Below are 15,537 nucleotides of genomic sequence, written 5' to 3'. Positions count from 1 at the left end.
GAAATACCTAATGTAGGTGACGGGTTGATGGATGCAGCAAACCACCATGGCATGTGTATACCTATGTAACAAAACTGCACGTTCTGAACATGTATCCCAGAACTTTATAATAAAAAAGTAATAGGTATGTGATATAAAACTTATAACACATGCAGGAGCCAAGTTATGGTGGAACAAATGATCTTAAAGAAGGTACATATTTGAGAGATACTTAGCTTACACAATTATCAGACTTGCTGATTGATTGTATGTAGCCACTCCCAGTTGGAAGACACAGAGGAATCTAGAATGAGTTCTAAGGTTCAGCTTGAGCCACTATATAAATCTTCCAATTTGGTGTCTTGATGGAAGTTGCAGTTTGTTAATCCATTAAACACAGGAGATATATATCCTGGGGCACCCTTCAGGACCACAGTACCATGATGATAATAGATGTTTAAAATATTCATTGAATATATGAATACCATAAAAATTTGAAAACTAAACTCTGCATAAGATACAGATGCTGTTTATTAGATAGTTGAATATCAGCCTATAAATCAAAATTGTGGGAATAACAGTGAAGAAATTGTTTACCCAATGCATCTGGAGGGAATGAGAAATAGAATATATACAGAGCCTTATGAAGACAATATTTAAGGATTGACTAAACATAGGATTTAATTTATGATCCTAAAACTAAGAAATCACGACCAACATCCTGATTACAAAGAATTTTATTCCCATAAAGCTTGCAACTTAACATTTTAGACTGTTGCATAATAACATATTTTTGATTTGGGGCAGATGTTTAAATGTTGTCAAACTACAAATGAAAATAGAACAGTAACATGGACAAAATTATGATAATGTCTTACACAAGTAACGACTTTTGCATACATGATTTTCTTTGGTCACAATAACAACAGATACAAGTAGTCGGTTCAAAGATTGTGGTTCCCATTTTATAGATGACTCAAAGAGGTTAAGTGATCTAGTATACTTCAAATCACCCAGGTATGTAATAGATGTCTCCAAGGTCATTAAGGTGGGAAAAGACATGCTTGATAAAGAATTTCAAATATTTTACTGTGGGAGATCTCTATGATGGCTTCAACTGCTGCAAAGAAGAAGCCTATCTCAAGGATATGATACTGTAAGAGTCAGAGGTTTGAGATGAGAAGTAACATAGTGGTGGCCAAGCTCTGAACTCCTTTGATGCTCAGGAATCCCTATTTGCTTATGACTGGCATTGGGGGAGGGATCATGTTCCCTACGTCGGTGGTCTATCAGTATATTGGAATTATCTAATGTGATAATTTTTTCTAATCTGAGCTTGTCCAAACCCACCAGGAATCCCTGCTGGATGAAGCTGTGTTAATAGTAATATTAGCTAACAATTATATAGCCATGCATTTTTCTAAGTGGCTTGCATGCATTCAAACATTTTATGTTCATTACAACCCTATTTAAAACATATTTAAACAAAAAAATGTTTAAATATCTTGTCTGGATCCTACCAATTTTGCTGACCCATAGAATGTCAGTACATCCAGTTTTTCTGTTTTTTCTAATTATGAACATTTTTACCTTAAAATTATAATTGCTAAGACTGAAGTAACATAGCAAAAACTTATTGTTATATTCGGAGTAAAAATAAAGATACGAGTTTATGCACACAAATTATACTTCTAGCTATGGAGATCAATGAAATAAATCTTGCATTAATGATACCTTGATGAGCTAGAAAAAATACATATATATAATATATCATATGTATAAGACATTATCTTTTTGCCTTTACAATTCTCACATTTCTTCTAACATTATATATATATCTATATAGTGTACATAGGTTGTATATATAATGTATATTTAATATATAATTACATATATATTTTATATATTACATAATATATAATGTATAATATATAATACAAGTAGTGTATGTAATCCATTGTTCTTATTTACAAGTTGGTTTTGGCTCTTCTGGGTCTGCTACATTTTGATACCAATTTTGATTCAACCTATCAGTTCCCAATAAACGGCTTACTAGGATTTTGATTGGGATTGCACTGAATCATTGAGTCAAACTGGTAATAATTGATATGCTGATGCATAAACACGTGTATTTCTTCACTTAGGTATTTTTAAATATTTGTCTCATTGATGGTTTGTAGTTTTTAAAATAGAGTACTTGGACAAATTTCATGAAATGTATTTTGAAATATTTTTTGCTTTTCGATGGTATTGTAAATGAAATTATTTCTCCATTATTTATTGATAGCATATAGAAATACAACCAATATTTGTATACGTGTTGTATATACAGATATATCATATATATACGTACACACGTACATAAACTTATTCATTCCAGAAGTAAGATTTTCTATGTAAACTATCATGCCACCTGCCAAAAGCAAGTCTCACTACTCCTTCTCAGCATGTATGCTTTTTTCTTTGCCTTTTTATACTGCTAGAATCAGTAGAACAAATATTTGTAAAATATGTTCAAAATTTCATCAACAAATAAGTTATTTTAAGTTTTATTTTGCCCTTTTATGTATTAAGAAGTTCCCTTTCTATTGGCAATTTGTTGAGTTTTTATGAAAAATGTTGGATTTTTTTCTTTTGGAACTTACTGAAATGGTTCTATGGTTTTTTCTCCTTTATTCTGTCAATAAGGTAAATTATGGTCTTTGCGATTAACAAACCCAATCTTGCATTCTTGAAATAAACTCCACTTAATCATGATGTATTATATTTATGTAGTGTTAGTTTTTTTAGGGAGTTTTGTACCCATATTCATTAGAGATGTTTTCTTAGAATTTACTTTTCTTGTAATGCCTTTTTAAGATTGTGATATAACAACATTATGTTGATCTTACAAAACAAACTGCATAGAGTCCTATTCTTCCATATTCTAAAAGAATTTATTTAGGATATCCTTTTTTTATTATTATACTTTAAGTTCTGGGGTACATGTGCAGAACGTGCAATTTTGTTACATTGGTATACATGTGCCATGGTGGTTGGCTGCACCCATCAACCTGTCACCTACATTAGGTATTTCTCCTAATGCTATCCCTCCCCTAGCCCCCCAGCCCACCCCCCGACAGGGGGGTGTGATGTTCCCCTCCCCGTGTCCATGTGTTCTCATTGTTCAGCTCCCATGTATGAGTAAGAACATGCAGTGTTTGATTTTCTGTTCCTGTTTTACTTTGCTGAGAATGATGGTTTCCAGCTTCATGTCCCTACAAAGGACATGAATTCATTCTTTCTCATGGCTGCATAGTATTCCATGGTGTATATGTGCCACATTTTCTTTATCTAGCCTATCATTCATGGGCATTTGGGTTGGTTCTAAGTCTTTGCTATTGTGAATAGTGCTGCAATAAACATACGTGTGCATGTGTCTTTGTGGTAGAATGATTTATAATCCTTTGGGTACATACCCAGTAATGGGATTCCTAGGTCAAATGGTATTTCTGGTTCTAGATCCTTGAAGAATTGCCACATGGTCTTCCACAATGGTTGAACTAATTTACACTCCCACCAACAGTATAAAAGCGTTTCTATTTCTCTACATCCTCTCCAGCATCTGTTGTTTCCTGACTTTTTAATGATCGCCATTCTAACTGACGTGAGATGGTATCTCATTGTGGTTTGATTTGCATTTCTCTAATGACCAGTGATGATGAGCTTTATTTTCATGTTTTGTGGCTGCATAAATGTCTTCTTTTGAGAAGTGTCCCTTCATTTCCTTTGCCCACTTTTTGATGGGGTTGTTTTTTTTTTCCTTGTAAATTTAAGTTCTTTATAGATTCTGGATATTAGCCCTTTGTCAGATGGGTAGACTGGAAAAATTTTCTCCCATTCTGTAGGTTGCCTGTTCACTCTGATGATAGTTTATTTTGCTGTGCAGAAGCTCTTTAGTTTAATTAGATCCCATTTGTCAATTTTGGCTTTTGTTGCCATTGCTTTTGCTGTTTTAGACATGAAGTCTTTGCCCATGCCTATGTCCCGAATAGTACTGCCTAGGTTTTCTTCTAGGATTTTTAGGGTTTTAGGTCTTATGTTTAAGTCTTTAGGATATTCTTTTATTCTGATAGTTTCTTCATTAATTTTGAATAGGATTTATCAGTGAAACCATGTGAGCAAGAATTTTATTTGTGAGAAAAGTTTTTAATTAAAATTCAATTTGTAGGTATATATAGGGGAATTAGAATTTCTAGAGTCAGTTTTGTGTTTTTAAGATTAACTTTTTTTATATTGAAATAACTGTACTTGCATATGCAGTTGTAAGACATAATATGGAGAGATTTCATATACCCTTTACTCATTTTTCCCAATGGTAACATCTTGCAAAACCCGAGTACCATATCACAATCAAAACATTGACATTGGTACAGTTACAATACAAAATAATTCCGTCACCACAAGGATGCCTCCTGTTGCCCTTTTATAGCCACACCCACTTCTACCCACCTCACACCCTCCTCAACCCCTGGCAACCACTAATCTACTCCATTTCTACAATTTTGTCATTTAAAAAATGTATGTGGAATCATACAGTAGGTAAGCTTTTGGGATTGTTCTCTTTCACTCTGAATATTCACCCGGTGTTGTATATAATAGTTCATTCCATTTGGTTTCCGAGTGGTATTCCATAGCATGAATGCATCACAGTTCATTTAATGATTCCCCCATTTAAAGGCATCTGGATTGTTTCCTATTTTTTACTATTACAAATAAATCTGCTATACCTATTCATGGCATTCTTTTTTTTTGCGTGGCATATATTTTTATTTCTCCAGGATAAACACCCAGTAGTGTAATTGCAGCATCAGGTTAGCTGTATTTGTTTTTTTTTTTTTTTTTTTTTTTTTAAGAAATTGCCAAACCATTTTTCAGAGAATCTGTACCATTTTACCATTTTCACCAGCGACATACGGATGATCCAGTTTCTCTGCATCCTTGCTTATTTTCAGTGTTGTCACTATTTTTCATTTTAGCCGTTCTGACTGGTGTTTAGGACTTTTCATTGTGGTTTACATTTGACCACGATTTTGCACATGTGCTTATTTTCCATCCATGTATCTTCTTCATTGAAATGTCTCTTCATGTCTTTTTCCAATGTTCTAATTAGATTTTTTTTTTTTACTGCTGTGTTGGGAGTCTTTTTATATTCTAGATACTCATGCTTTGTCAGTTATGTGCCTTGCAAACATTTTCTCCTAGGCTGTAGCTTGTCTTTTCATTCTCTTAACAGATTTTTACAGAATAAATGTTTTTAATTTTGATGAAGTCTAGTTTATCAATTTTTTCTTCTATAGATGGTGTCTTTGGTTTTAAATCTAAGAACTCTTTGCCTCACTCCAGATTTTGAAGTTTTTTTCTATGTATTTTTCTCGGAGTTTATAGTTTTGTGTTTTATATTTAAGTCCGTAGTCAATTTTGAGCTAATTTTTGTATAAGTTGTGAAGTTCAAATTGAGGTTTGTTTTCCTTTTTGCTTATAAATGTTTATTCTCTCCAGCACTACTGGAAAATCTCTTCTCTATTGAAATGCTTTTGCCCTTTTTTCAAAATCAGATGTGTTTGCATGTGGCTATTTTTGAGTTGCCTGTTTGATTTCATTTATATGTCTATTCCTCCATCAATACATTACAACTAGATTACTGTATATATGTATAGTATGTCTTAAAATCAAGTGAACTGATGCTTCTCACTTTATTCTCCCTTTTCAAGATTGTTTTAGCTATATTAGATCTATGCATTTCATGTAAATTTTAGAATAATCTTATCTCTATGCAGAAAAATTCCCGATGAGCTTTTTGTAGGAATTGTGCTAAACCTATATATTAATTCACAAAGAATTGATATCTTTACTATGTTTAGTCTTCCAAACCATGAATAGGGAATGTTTCCCCATTTATTTAAATCTTCTTTGATTTATTTTATCAGCACTTTGTAGTTTTCAGGGTTATACATCCTGGATATATTTTGTTAGATTTACATCTGAGTATTAAAAAAAATATATAAATGGCATTGTATTTTCATTTCAGTTTTCTTATATTCCTTACTCATATAGAAAAATATAATTTATTTTTCTGTGTTCATCTTGTAATCTGTAACCTGTTGACCTCACTTACTGGCTCTAGGATTTTTTTGGTAGATTCTTTGGGATTTTCTAAATAGACCATCATGTCATCTGCAAACAGTAGAGTTTTATTTCATCTATCATATGGTTGCTTTCTACCCCCACCCCCCACCCCCACCCCCACCCCCGACCCCCCACTTTTCTTGACTCATTGCACTGGCTAAAACTTCCAGCCCATTGTTGAATAAAAGTGTTGAGAGCAAATGTCCTTGCCTTGTTCCCAGTTTTAAGACAAAACCATTCAATCTTTTATCATTAGATTTAATATTAACTGTAGGTTTTTGGTCAATGTTCTTTATCAAGTTTAGAAAGTTCCCTTCCATTCTTATTTTTTTCTGAAGTGTTTTTAAATAATGAATGCCTGCTTTGGTTTGAATGTTTGCATCCCTTCCAAACTTTATGTTAAAATGCAATACCTAATGCAATGTTGTTAAAAGGTGTCACCTTTGAAAAGTGATTAGGTCGTGAGGATGGAGCACTCAGGAATTGATTAGTGCTTTTATAAAAGGACTGGAGGGAACTAGCTAGGCCCCTAGCTTTTTAAGTTTTATTATCAAGCATATAACATTTGGAATTATCATGTCTTCATGATGAATTAATTAGTAGGAAATGCTGCTCTTTATTTCCAGCCATATATATATATATATATATATATATATATATATATATATATATATATATATATATATGTAGTCTCTAACAAATACATAAAATATATATATTAAGATATATATATTGTTTTTTACTAAAATCTAATTTTTCTGGTATTCCTATAGTCACACCAGCTTCTAAGGAATATTTGCATGGTATGTCTTTTTACATTCAATTTTATCTTTACATTAACACAATATATTTTTCTCAGGGTTTAACCCAGTCTTTTTAAAGCTGTTTCTAAAATGTGTCTACCTTTTATTTTAGTTGCTTTGCCAATTTGTGTTTTATATAATTATTGGTACGATGAGGGGATATGCTATTTTGCTTTTTCTCTCTCCTTTTTTGCGTTTATTTTCTTATCTCTCTGCATTTTTTGTATTATTTTCTATTTCTCTTTTTCTTCCCTGCCTCCTTTTATTATTAAAATATTCTTAGTATTTTTAATTCTTTTATTGTATTTTTGATTATATACTGTAATACTTTTATAGATGTTTTTACTTGTTATTGGGTGCATATGTACAGTAGCTCTAGGTTGACAATTGTATTACTCAGCTTGCCTAAATATTCTTCCTAGCTTTTTGCCTATTTGCACTATTCACAACCAAAAAGGAAATGTTGAATCTGACACAGTGAAGGTGGATATATTAACTTCTCCTTCTAATTTTATAAATTTATTCGTTATGAAGATATATAAAACTCTATATTGTCTTTGCAAATTGTACCTTTTAAAATTATACAGTGACTCTATCACTTACCTCCTCCATTCCTAAAGATGCTTTCCACTGTAAAGTATGTATATTTGATAATTAGGTGCCTACATGAGTTGATACATCTATTCCTATCCGTTTGTTTTCAGTCTTTGCATGAAATTCTATGTTAGATGTATTATTTAGAAATAATGTGTACCTATATTTTATCTAGTCTGTCAATCTTTGTCTTATAACTTATCCACCCTGCTTCATATCCCTTGCTTTCCCCCACGCCCTACAACATATTGATATTATTGAGACCTATAATGCCTGAAAAGTAGCCATGAACTCCTTGTGGCTATTAAGATTTAAATAATTAAAATTAAATGCAATTTAAATATTTTGTTTAAATTCTCTCAAATCACAAGTTTGGTAGCTGTGTGACTATTGGCTGCCATATGGAATGGTGAAGGTACAGAATAGTTTCATCACAGAAAGTTCTATTGCACAGAACTGATCTAGGCTTTCAAATGAGCATAATTATGGATATAATTTCTGGTTTTATTTGGTTATAATAATTTTGTTTAGGATACATAATTTTATTGAGGTACTTGGTTATCTCTGTTTCATATGTCTCTTGCAGTATATTGTAAATTGTCTTCTAATTTATTAATTTATCCAAAAATACTTTTCAAATGGTTCTTTACATAGTTATGTTTCTGTAACCCTGTATTCCTGAGTATATTTTTTAACTAAACCCTTATAACTGAGTGACCATTTGAATGTAAAATCCTAGAGTCTAAGTTCTGAAAAGAACTTAGTATTGAAGGAAACTTCAATACTTTACTGTTTTATTTTATTCTTGAATCTATTTCTCCTTCTAAAATTCTGAGATCAACGGGCTCTTGCTTTTTTTCTATGTGATAATCCATTTCTCTTAGAATTTAGAATTTTCTCTTTGTTTTTGATTTTTTATTATACTTTAAGTTCTGGGGTACATGTGTAGAACGTGCAGGTTTTTTACATAGGTATACACATGCCATGACAGTTTGCTGCACCCATCAACCTGTCATCTACATTAGGTATTTCTCCTAATGCTATCCTTCCCCTCGCCCCCCACCCCCTGACAGGCCCTGGTGTGTGACGTTCCCATCACTGTGTCCATGTGTTCTCATTGTTCAACTCCCACTTACGGGTGAGAACATGTGGTGTTTGGTTTTCTGCTCTTGTGTTTGCTGAGAATGATGGTTTCCAGCTTCATCCATGTTCCTGCAAAGGACATGAACTCATCCTTTTTCATTGCTGCATAGTATTCCATGGTGTTCATGTGTCACATTTTCTTTATCCAGTCTATCAGTGATGAGCATTTGAGTTGGGTCCAGTTCTTTGCTATTGTGAATAGTGCTACAATAAACATACATGTACATGTGTCTTTATAGTAGAATGATTTATAATCCTTTGAACCAGATATTTTTATAATGCCATGATGTTCTTGGAGGCCAGGATTGTTGTTTTATGCCTTGTTTTTCCTTCTCTCTCCTTTGCCTTGCCATGTTTTTTTTTTCTCAAGTCTAAATAATTCATCTCCATTATTCAAGTATTTCCTTATGTCCATTTTTTGGAAATATCCATTTTTGTAGGATTCATATTTTAATTTTAGCGTTTCTACTTCTACCTTCTGTAATTTTTACTCTTTCTTATTTAAAAAATTGCTTTGCTAATTTTTGTTTTCTTCTGGAAAATTTTCTCTATTTGATCTTTCCCGTTTGCTGATTTGTTCCTCAGTTCTACCTATTCTATTATTCATTCTACCTATTTTATTCTGTATTTCAACTCTTCCATTTTCTATACCTGAAATGTTCCTTAATTCATTTTTTTCTTGTGGTTTCATATTTCAAATATCCATTATGCCTATTAATATGTATATTATTATTTTTTGGCCCTTCTCTTGATATTTACACTTAGATTCGAATCTATAATGCAGTATATTTTTCTTTTCAAATGTCTGTGCTTCTCAATGTATTGTTGTTCTGGCAAGCAGTATCATTTTTGCGTGGGACTTATACTACTAAGCAATGCATATGGAGGGCAGTGCATATCATATATTATCAACCGGAAAAGCTTAGGGAGCTGGGAGTTGATGAATCTTCCTCATAGATGTCAAAACCTGGGGACCAGAAAACCAGTCAGTCACTCCCCACCCAGAAATAGAGCTCAAGTCAGATTTTCACCGTTTGTCCTTAGAGAAGCAGAGTGAACAACATAAACTTACACCTTTTGGAGGTTTAAGAGGGGGTGGAGTGAGAAAGCAACTGCCAGAGGTTAGTTTCATTTTCTCTGGTGTCACATTGCACAAGGTTTCTCTATTGCCCTAAATTGATCCCAGAGTCCACTAGGACTAGTTCCAGCTTCTGCAGGGATGCACACAGCACTGTGTCTGAGGCAAAGTTGGCAAGTGGCCAGAGAAGCACAACAATGCGTTCTCTTTCTCTCTCTCAGACTCCCCAAAGTGCCTTGTGACCCAAGCCAAAGCGTCACACAGCCCAGGGTCCAAAATTAAACCCACTCCGGTTCCCACATTCTCTAGGGGTTTCTTCCCGTTTCTCAGTACTTACTGAGACTAGAGAAAAGACAACTGTGAAAAATGAGCAATTTGCTTTAAACCATTGAATTCTTTTTAACCAAGGTAAATACAGAGATGTTTTCTTTTTTCATTAAATGTACTTACAACTACATCATTCAGTTTAGTGGGTCATTAAAACCCTCTTTTTAGTATAAAACTAAGTTGTATCAGCCTAGCTACCTTTCTTCTTTACTTCTCTATTCTGTGTTTTAAGAAGAAAACAGAACTCTAACAGTTCATGTGGCTTTAGTGGTGAGACACTGTTGCACAAAGTTTCACATATTGTTGATGCAGAGGTTATTTGAGGTCATCTGAGTCAGTATTTATAGTATCTATTTGTGAAGTATCTCCAGTTGTGACAAAGTAAAGGGTGCTAGGGTACTTCAAAAGCCTAGGTCTAGCAAATAAGCATACAAAAAATGCTCAACATCATATGTCATTAGGAATCGTAAATTGAAACATTAATGAGATACCACTACTAGAATGGCCAAAATCCAGACCACTGATAACACCAAATGCTGATGAGGATGTGGAGCAACAGGAACTCTCATTCATTGCTCGTAGAAAAGCAAAATGGTACAGCCACTTTGGAAGACCATGGGCAGTTTCTTAAAAATCTAAACATACTCTTACCAAACAATCCAGCATTAGCGCTACTTAGGATTTACCAAAAGGAGTTGAAAACTTAAATCCACACAAAAACTTGAGTTGGAATATTCATACAAGTTTTATCCATAATTGCCAAAACTTGGATGCAATTAAGATGTCATTCAGTAGGTGAATTGATAAATACACTGCAGAATATAGGGGTGAAAAATGTACTTGTACCTTTAGAGTTTGTTTTTTCAACTGGTCCTGAAGACTAAATTGATATAAAACAGATAAACAGGAGAGAAACATACAAATTTATATAATACAAGTTTTATGTGGCATGGGAGCCGCATAAAGCTCCCAGGGAACCAAGACCCAAAGAGTGGCAAAACCTCCATGCTTTATTATGTTGAACAAAGAGAAGCAATTGTGGAAAGTAACTACATTATATGGGGAGGCCAAAGGAAGGTCATTATTTTAACAAGGTCTGGTTTTACAGAATCCTCCCAGCTGTGACTCCGCATTGAAGAATGTTTCCTTTCTCCTGATACAAGGATGAAATCATTCACATGGGAGTTTTAATCTCCTGTTTTCAGGAAGAAAGGTGGATGATTGGAATGCCCCCTTCTTGCACCTGCTGTAATTCAAATGACTTCAGTTTGAAGTCATCCTATGTCAAAGTGGCATCGATTGATGTGGTACATTCTGCTACTCTCAGGGACATCCAAACATTGGAATTTTATTCTGCCCTAAAAAGACATGAGTTATGTTGCATGAAAAGACATGGAGAAACTTTAAATGAATATTGCTAAGTGAAAGAAGTCAATCTGAAAGGTTATGTACTGTTTGATTCCAATGATAATGCTATTCTGAAAGAAGCAAAACTATTAATAGTAAAAGGAACAATGGCTGCCAGGAGTTAGGGAGGAGGGAGGGATGAATAGGCAGAGAAAAGAGAATTTTAAGGCAGTAAAACTATTCTGTATGATACTATAATGGTGGATACATGTCGTCATACACTTGTCAAAACCCATAGAAGAGAAGATACACCAGGAATAAACCCTAATTTAAACTATGGGCATTGGATGAAAATAATGGGACAAAGGAGAGTCATCAATGATCAAGCATATCACTCTGGTATGAGATGTTGATAGTAGGGGAGGCTGTGTGTGGGAGCAGGGAAGAATCTCTGCTTTCTGCTCAATTTTTTTCTAAGTACCTAAAACTGCTCTAAAATATAGCCTATTTTTAAAAAGCCATGTCTTTTGTGCATGGTCATAGGAATGAACCTCAAATGAATGAAAGAACAGAGTGCTGCACCTATTACGAGTTTCCCAAAATGCTTTGGATTCTGCTATAGTCATGAATATTTTCTTATTTATGCTTGATATTTTTATATAAAGTTTTTCAGCAACCACCAGGAGAGAAATCATAATCTCAAGTCTGAATATTTTCTTTTATTCATTATTTACAAGCTGATCTTTTCAAGATTATTTGCCTTTTTTAAACATTTTACTTTGTAGAACTACCACTGGATCCATCAATCCCACTACTGGGTATCTACCCAAAGGAAATGAAGTCATTTTGTGAAGAAGGCACAAGTACATGTGCATGTGCATGTTTATATGTTTATAGCAACACAACTCACAATTGCAAAGATAAGGAACCAACCTAAATGCCTATCAACCAATGAGTGGATAAAGAAAATGTGATGTATGTACACCATGGAACACCACTCCACCATAAAAAGGAATAATGTCTTTTAAAGCAACTTGGATGGAGCTGGAGGCCATTATTCTAAGTGAAGTCACCCAGAAATGGAAAAACCAAATATCCTAGGCTCTTCTAAGTGGGAGCTAAGCTGTGAGGATGCAAAGGCATAAGAATGATATAATGGACTTGGGGAACTTGGAGGAGGTTAGGAGGGGAGTGAGGGATAAGACAATATATTGGGTACAGTGTACACTGCTCATGTGACAGGTGCATCAAAATCTCAGAAATTACCACTGAAGAACTTATACATGTAACGAAACATCACCTGTTCCCCAAAAACTACTGTAATAAAAACAAAACATAATAATTTTATTCCAGGTAAAGTCAGAGGCTTTAACAGTACCACCAGTTAAATATCATATGTTTAGAATTTGAAAATTCTTTGGATAAACAGTTGACATTACAAACATATATTTTTGAATTTGAATTTTTTATAATCAAATTACTTTTGCTATTTCAGATACTAATTTGCATGAATAATCAAGATCAATAATTACAGCATACAATTAATCTCTTAAGATAATAGTATGCATAAGATGTTGGTAGCCAACTAGAGCCGAGATATTTCCATTAAATCTTTGGTTCTTAATCAAGAGTATACATTAGATTCATCTCTAGAACTTATTAAAATACTGACATCTTGATTCCTTCCCTCTGTGTTCAGATTTTGTTAGTATAAAGTGGTTGGTATAAATGGTTCTTGATACATTTTGTCAAGAACCATTATTACGTGAAGAACTCTTTCAATATTTTTAGAAAATAAAAAATATACATATTACTTTACTCTTATTTCTTTTACTCCATGATGGATTGATTACAAACAAAATAATTGAAGGATAAGAGAACAAATATTGTAACAAACACCCTACATATACTTTAGTCACCAGAAAAGATCATCCAATATACCTAGGAATTATTCTGTAGGAAAATACAGTTCCTCAAATAATCAACTGAGAATCTTTAAAAATTATAATTAATGATTAGGCAGTGATAAAAATGTAACCAATGTCACTAAAGCCACTGTGTTTTCAGATACTGAATTCCCTCGAAGGGAAATTTAAAGATGCTATGATCTATATTAAGAAAATATTTTAAGTATTCTAAAAGTAGGTGAAATAACTTGTTCAGTGATGATATGAATAGGCAAGCTATTACTTGGCTTCCAAACTCATGATATGCAGCTCAGTTAGAAACAATTTTTCCGTTATCCTGAGCAGTGCTGAAAGTTATTGATGAAAAGGTTGAGAGGGTGTTCTAATTTGAGCCTATGTCTCGCTTCCTGCTGGGGTTTATTTATGACTGTGTGTGTGACTGCAGTGTGGTTAGGGCAGGCAGCCAAGAGTCTGTAGCCATGAAGTACTGAGGGGCTCCCAGGGTGGGAGTCAAGCAAAAGGTACAGACAGGTTCTCTAGTTGGATACAACAGCAACACCATCCTGAGTACAAATTTTAGGTCTCAGAAGCAAAAAGAGCTGTGCTCAGTCGTTTTTATTTTTATTCACTAGGCTGATTTTGTTGTGTTTATGTGGTTTTGTTGTCTTCCATAATGGTATGTACAGCTCAGTCTTAACCATTAATTTTTATTCACTTGGCTGATTTTGTTGTGTTTATGTGGTTTTGCTGTCTTGCATGATGGTATGTTTGTTCTTTATAGACACTGTGAGTCTCACATAAATCCTGTTTAGTTTTCTTGTTTACTTTTTTATTCTTAGATAGTTTGGAGTACAGTTTGGAGCTCATATTTATCAAACACGTAGGGCCGCATATTTTAAATTTCACAAGTCTCATCTGACCCATGGCTTTATGGTTTCTAGAACTTTCTTGTTTTCTAATTTTCTTAAATGTTCATTTTTTGGGGGTGTTATACTTTTCTAAATCTCCTAAGTTTGTGTATGCACAAATATGTATGTATCTTTGATGAAACATGGTATATATAAATACCTAAACATATTCAAAAATAACAATTTTTGGTTTTCCATAGTCTTGATGATCTGCTTGCAGTTCCCTGAACATGTCATGGCCCTTGTGGATTCATGACTTAGCAAGGCTATTATTTAACTCCGTTATTTTCTAGAAGACTTTTTTCTCTTTTTCCTTTATAGATCTGATAAATTGCCTAGAGTTCAAGATTTAAATGGCACCTCCTCTGAGAAACTTCTCATGCCTTCTCTTGATAAACATTTCCTCTGTACTTACTTGTTCTCATATTTTAGCAATTTATTTTAGTGATTATTTATTTCTATATTTATGTCAGTCTCTAGAGCTAGGATGTGAATCCCTGGACAGCAGGGAAAGAGGTTAATCCTTCTAGCTCCAGTGTCCACTTAGTAAATGGAGACTTTGTAAATGTTTGTATTACAGAATTACAGAAAACAACCAGATAAGTGTAAATTATACAATGTATTAAGCTCAGAATCTTGGTGGAAGACTTTTGTTAGTTGATTTATTGAGTGCTTACCATTTCCCAGGCTCTCTGCTAATCACTAGTAACAAGAATGGGGAAAAATGAGAACGGATTTTCAGGAGTAGAAAATCAAGGGGCATAAGATTTGACTGCAGCAGAATGGCTATTACTAAAAAGTCAACAATGGATGATGGCAAAGCTGTGGAGAAAAAGGAATGCTTTTACATTATTGGTGGGAGTATAAATTAGTACAACTATTGTAAGAGAGGGTGTGGCGATTGCTCAAAGACCTAGAGGCAGAAATACCTTTTGACCCAGCAATCCCATTACTAAGTACATAACCAAAGGAATAGAAATTGTTCCATTAAAAAGACACATCCACTGTCTGCATTGCAGCACTATTCACAATAGCAAAGACATGGAATCAACCTAAATGCCCATCAGTGATAGACTGGATAAAGAAAATGTGGTATATAAGCAATGTGGAATACTATGCAGCCATAAAAAGAAATGAGATCATGTCTTTTGCAGTGACATGGATGGACCTAGAGGACATTCTCTTAAGCAAACTAACACAGAAACAGAAAACCAAGTATGACATGTTCTCACTTATATGTGGGAGCTAAATGATGAGAACAAATGGATATATGCAGGGGAACA

This window comes from Gorilla gorilla, chromosome 7 (genome assembly GCF_029281585.2).
Source record: "Gorilla gorilla gorilla isolate KB3781 chromosome 7, NHGRI_mGorGor1-v2.1_pri, whole genome shotgun sequence".
In the NCBI taxonomy this organism is placed as follows: domain Eukaryota; kingdom Metazoa; phylum Chordata; class Mammalia; order Primates; family Hominidae; genus Gorilla; species Gorilla gorilla.
The sequence above is the reverse complement of the archived record's forward strand: the minus strand, read 5'-3'. Positions refer to the sequence as shown.